The sequence below is a fragment of the Sinocyclocheilus anshuiensis genome, unplaced genomic scaffold (genome assembly GCF_001515605.1).
Source record: "Sinocyclocheilus anshuiensis isolate Anshui unplaced genomic scaffold, SAMN03320099.WGS_v1.1 scaffold1231, whole genome shotgun sequence".
NCBI lineage: Eukaryota > Metazoa > Chordata > Actinopteri > Cypriniformes > Cyprinidae > Sinocyclocheilus > Sinocyclocheilus anshuiensis.
Genome location: NW_015536698.1, coordinates 1,188,597 through 1,194,843, shown reverse-complemented (window position 1 = coordinate 1,194,843; position 6,247 = coordinate 1,188,597).

Here is a 6,247-nt window from a genome sequence, read left to right as displayed (position 1 = left end):
AGAATGTTGGATAAAAGGGAAAAATATTAATAGGAATTAAAATAAAAAATACACAAAAAAATAACATAACGAGGGCAGGTAAAAGATATGTTTAAGTTTAAGTGTCTGGCGAAAATTCAAGTATTTTTCTATTAATCTATTAGTCTGCTTTTAAACTGGTTAAATCACATCTATTTTGACAAATTATTTATTTTTTCAATTATTTATTATATTCTAATATTTCTTATAAATAGTATTGTAATGAAAGGTAAACTCAAAAAACAAAGGAGAGCTGGATCCAAATGCAGGGTGAGTTTTATTAACAAAATAAACATAAACAAACCAAACACAAAGACTAGATAGCAAGGAGCAGGAGCCACAAACCAGGAAATAGAATGAGCACACCAAACTTACTGCCATTAAGGACAAGATCCAACAAAGAACATGGGAAAACATATTTAAACACAAGGGGAAATTGGCAAACGATGAACACCCCGGAACAATGATGTGCTGATTAACAGAAAAAAACTGCAAACTGACTACAAAAGAACAGGAAACAGGAACAAAGCAAAAATACAAAACAAGAGTCCAAACAGCAACAACAAGAGAACACAGTACTAGGATCATGACAGAGCTCTGCACCTAAGGAGCAGACTCCATATGCTTCATAAACAGAAACATAAGTCCAGCAGGGTGATGGAACGGAGGTGGATTAGGGGAGGGAGGGTGGGCCGACTTCAGTGATGACCAGGGACAACCTCTGCGGTCATGTAAGGACAGGGTTCAGAGAAGACTTATTGGCTGTGACAGGACATGCAAAGAACTCAGAGATGGTCTCCTTGGCTGTGGCAGGACAGGCAGAGGATTCAGAGGCTGCCTCTGTGGCCATGACAGGACAGGCAAGGGATTCAGGGACAGCCTCCATAACCATGACAGGAAGCAACAAGCTCAGAGAAGGCCTCCTTGGCCCTGAAAGGACAGGCATGGAGCTGAAGGGCCACCTTTGTGGTCGAGACAGCACAGGCAGGGAGGTCTGGGGCTTGAGCGGGCTCTGGAGCAGACTCATGGACTGGAGCGGACTCTGCTTCTGGAGGAGCTGGGAAGCAATGTGCGGCTCACACAAACAAGATGGCAACCACCATCATGGGCTGTGCTGCTGACGGAGAGAGGAACACTGGGCCTGATGCCTTTCACTCGCACCGACATCAATGGTGGGTCCACCACACTGGACACCAATCTTGCACGCCTAGGGACTGCCTTTCTAGCTTCAGGTGCAATGTACATGACAGCACTGGTGGAAAACACTGGTGTGGCGTCCATGACAGCTGAGGACTCTTGCATGGCGGCCCAGGGCTGGCGCCACGGGGGGGGTGGATGTAAGGGGGCGTCGCCCCTTCACCGGCACTATCCCGCCCCCTCAGATCACCATTAATGTTAAATTAATGTTAAATTTAATGATAAAATGTGCTATTTAAAAATCACATTTGCAAGTGTACTGTCTTCCTAGAGTGAATAATAAGCTAAAATAGCAATATTTTAGTTAAGGACAGTCTGTTAGGCAAGGTCGAATTTTGATTGGTCGCTTGATTAAGCGTGCTCCCCCACCCTAATAACATTACGTAAAATCTTTTGCACTACGGAAAGCAAACACGAAGGCTACGAGCATTCCATAATTTCACCATGGACATTCGAAAATGGATTAAAAAGAAAGAACCTACAGCAACTGTTACTACCTCTGGGTCTGAGCTCCAAATAAGCAGTGTGGACACTGACAGTGCAGGCCCACTTACGCCACTGACAAACACTCAGCCCGCCAAAAGCAGTGTGCCAGAGGACCCCGGTAAGACAAGCCAGTCCAGGTTCGTCTCAAGCAGTTTCCAAAGAAACAACATAAATATGACTGTAAGCAGTCATTTTCGCTGAATTGGTACAATGAGAGGGAATGGCTAGAATATTCAGAGCAAGCAGATTCGACATTTTGTTTCCCCTGTTGGAAATTTGGTGGGAGTGAGTCTGTGTTCACAAGTACTGGTTTTAGCAATTGGAAGCACGCGACAGATAAAACAAAGGGATTTTACAGACATGCTAACAGTAAAGAGCATCTGGCATGCATGGCTATTTGGAAAGTGCAGCAATTGAGATGTTTCACAGGAAAGGAGATTTAAACCCTAGTTAATTCTGATCAGCTTTCTCGAAACCGCCTTTATGTGTCTGCAATTATAGATATTATTGAATTGTTGGTCTCAAATGAACTGCTACTGAGGGGTGCAGTTGATTTTGTTGATGAAATAGGCCAAGCGGGCAGTGGAGTGTTCCTGTCTCTATTTTATTACACGCTGAGAAAAAACAAAGAGCTAGCCCAGGCCTTCAGTACAATTCCAAAAAATGATACATACACATCACACGATGTTCAAAATGATTTAATTGAATTGATGAGTACAATCATGACAGAGCAAATTGTGAAATATGTTGGGTAGTCATGGTTTACGATTAAAGTGGACAGAACCAAGGACCCAATGTGTAGTGAGAATGTCTCAATTATTCTTCGATATGTAGACCAAAACTGCACAGTGAAAGAGCTGCTGTTGTCAATATTGATCACAGACAAGTGTGATGCCCTGTCACACTAACATGGTGCTTGAAGAGCTGTCAGATGTTACAAATAAAATACTAAGGCCCAATCCCAATTCTATTTTATACCCCTCCGCCTACCCCTTCTCCTTGTCCCTTGAAACAGAGTGTCAAGGGGTAGGGGTGAAAATATTCCCCTAATAATTGGGACACCAGTACTATGCTGTCACACGCCATCATACGTCAATACACACACCTATGCTGGTGTGAATTAGAGCCTTTAATTATCGTTCTATTTTAATGTGCTGCATACTGACACACACACACACACACACACATATCAGAGATCGCGCAGCTCACACATCCAGGAGCAAAGATACTTGTCAACGCTGCCCCACGACTTTTATTAATAACAGTTTAAATACCGAATCGTTACATTATATTTTCCAGCAACAAGACGATAAAATCACTGTTTTTGAAGTAAACTCACTCTAAAAAGAGAAACGCACAGATGCGCATACACGCAACTTTCATCTCTCTCGCTCTCTCTGTCTCTCTCTCTTGCTCTCGAATTGGCAATATTTGAGAAAAGGGTTTAGCGATTTATAATTATTGGGGGGACTAGCCCCACTCAATGTCTATGGGGGTTATTCCCCTGATAGGACATGAAAATATGTTGTGGCACTATCGTGCAGTCTGTAATGATATGACGTTAGCAAACTTTAGCAATTTTTTGCAAACATTTCTTTGAGTAACATGACCGTAAATATGAACTCACGATTGAAAGTAACATAAAACAAATTATTACTATTCGTTAAAATCTTTATTAATGCCCAAAAATGCTTACATTTATGTGTCTTTTTGTTTGCTCGCGCAGCCATGTTGCCGCTGTAGCCGGTTTATGCTGAGATAATTCATACCCCTTCGTTTGAAGTGTGGTCCCGAAAAATCTTCGTTTGAAGGGCTATCTGGCCCTTCCCCTACCCCTACCCCTCCAACCAAAAGAGAATCGAGACACCCCTACACCTTCACGTGTATATTTGGTCATAGTGCATGCCATTTAATTCAAGAGCACTGTTGGAGATTTTTTTGATGTTTGCAATGCACTTTACAAATTTCTGAGAAAGCCCACTGTAGCTGCACAGTATAGGGGAGAGAAGCTTAAAAGGCTGCTGGATCAATGATGGACTGGCCACCTTGATACGGTGTCCATGGTGCTGAAATTGCACGACACGCTTGTGGATTTTCTGAATGAAATCGCAACCAAAGGAAAAGGTGCTGATGTAAAACTTGAAGCTGTTGGACTTCACAAGGCCATCACAGAACCAACTTTCAAATTTCTTTCATGTGTGATGTACAAAGTTTTGGGCCTGATGGATCCACCAAATAGGATGCTGCAAGCTGAACAATCAGATCTAATGACTGCAGTTCGGCTCATTCGCAGCGCTTCTTCTTGCATTGAAAGTCTACGATCAGATGCAGAGTTTGCGAAACTGTTGGCTGAAAGCATGAGTGCAGATGATGCGGTTCCTATCCCTCCGAAACGGCAGCAACAGGCCTGCAAGTCTCTTCAATACTACGTTGTGAATGAAAGTGTTGGCCAGCGTGAAGTGAACATTGAACTGGAGTGCAAGCCGCTGTTTTTTAACATTATTGACTCATTCTCTGAGAAATGTCCGTGCATTTCAGTGAACGTAATAGCAAGTATATGACAGCTTTGGATGCACTTGACCCTGGAAGTGAGAACTTTTTTGATGTGGGAAAAGTGAAACCACTACTGGATTTAACGAACACCGAAATGGTAGAGTCTCAGTTCACCACTACTCAGTTCAGTCAGTTTTGGCAAACATTTTGCACAGGCCAGGACGAGAAAATTACTTTGGTCAAACTTCTTTCAAATTACTCCAGCGTTTTCCAAGCAATGCCAGTGGTGCTGACTGCCCTAACACACGCACTAACATTTGGGGCCTCGACTGCTATGTGCGAGAACTCTTTCTCAATGTTAAATAATGTATTTTCTGAGCACAGATGCAGCATGTTGCATAGATGAAAAGCAAATCTAATCAAGCTGGCTTTTGAAAATGACCTTAGTAGAAAATTCAGAGAAGAATGGAAAGAGTTATTGCTGAGGAGATTTCACTCATCGAAGAGACGATTGCAGCTCTACTGAGGCTAAAGGTATGATTAAATATTTTGCTTATGTTAGAAAAGGTTTGATGATTAATCGCAGTTGTCAGTATTGTCAGGTTGTTTTAATATTCCGTTAAATGAACATGTAGGGTTAATCAGGCATAAATTGCTTTTGGTGGTGTTGTTGTTGTGGTAACATGCCCGCATTCGCAGTAAAACTTTTGAAATGGTGTATATACACATCTGATTATCTAAGACCTATGTATAAGGTTCAGAGCTCTGTACGTTGCTCACTAGCTGCAGTTTTTGTGGTTGTAGCACCGAGATGTTTGTTTATAACGCGTTAAAACTTAAGGAACGTACCATAGCTATATGTATTTTCTAGCTTGGAGTATTATATGCATTCATGTGATTGCCCCCTCTCAGTATTTCAGATGCCCCCTCTTCAAGGCTCGGCTGGCGCCTACCCTGTGACGGCCATGACGGGACGAGACTCTGGAATGGCGGCCATGATGGGACGAGACTCTGGAATGGCAGCAATGACAGGACTAGATTCTGGCGTAAGAAACACTGGACTTGTGTTACCAAACTTGCTGCTGGAATCCCTGGTGTGACAAGCTCCATGGCCACCAGAGCCTGAGAACACAAGACTAGGATCGTAAGACTATTTATTAAGTTAAACTTAACTTACTGAAATCCTATTTAAACTTCTTCGTCTTCTTCTTCTTCTTCTTCAAAGACCACATTTTAAAATGTATCTCCTCTTAGACTTTTAAAGCTACAACAACCAAACTCGGGTCAGACCTTCAGACTGGTTAGGCTGGAAAGGCTAACACCATGTTAGTAACATGCTATACATGATAGAAACATGCTAGCAACTTGCTAAACATGCTAGAAACTTGCTAAACATGCTGGTAACATGCTAATCATGCTAGAATAATGCTAGCAACATGCTAGTAACTTGCTAATCGTGCTAACAACGTGCTAGTAACTTGCAAATCATGCTAGAAACATGCTAACAAAATGCTAGTAACTTGCTAATCATGATAGAAACATGTTAGCAGCTTTGCTAAACATGCTAAAAAAATTCTAGCATCATGTTAGTAACATGCTAATCATGCTAGAATCATGCTAGTGAAATGTTAATCATACTAGAATCATACCAGCAACATGCTAGTAAACTTGCTAATCATGCTAACAAAATGGTAACACCATGCTAGTAACATGCTAGTCATACTAGAAACATGCTAGCAACTCGCTAAACATGCTAACACCATGCTAGCAACTTGTTAAACATGCTAGAATCATGATAGTAAAATGTTAATCATGCTAGAATCATGCTAGCAACATGCTAGTAAACTTGCTAATCATGTTAACAACATGCTAGTAACTTGTTAATCATGCTAACAACATGCTAGTAACATGCTAATCATGCTAGAAACATGCTAGTAATGTGCTAATCATGCTAACAAAATGTTAGTAACATGCTAATCATGTTAGAAAAATGTTAGTAACTTGCTAATCATGCTAAAAAAATGTTAACACCATGCTAGTAATATGCTAATCA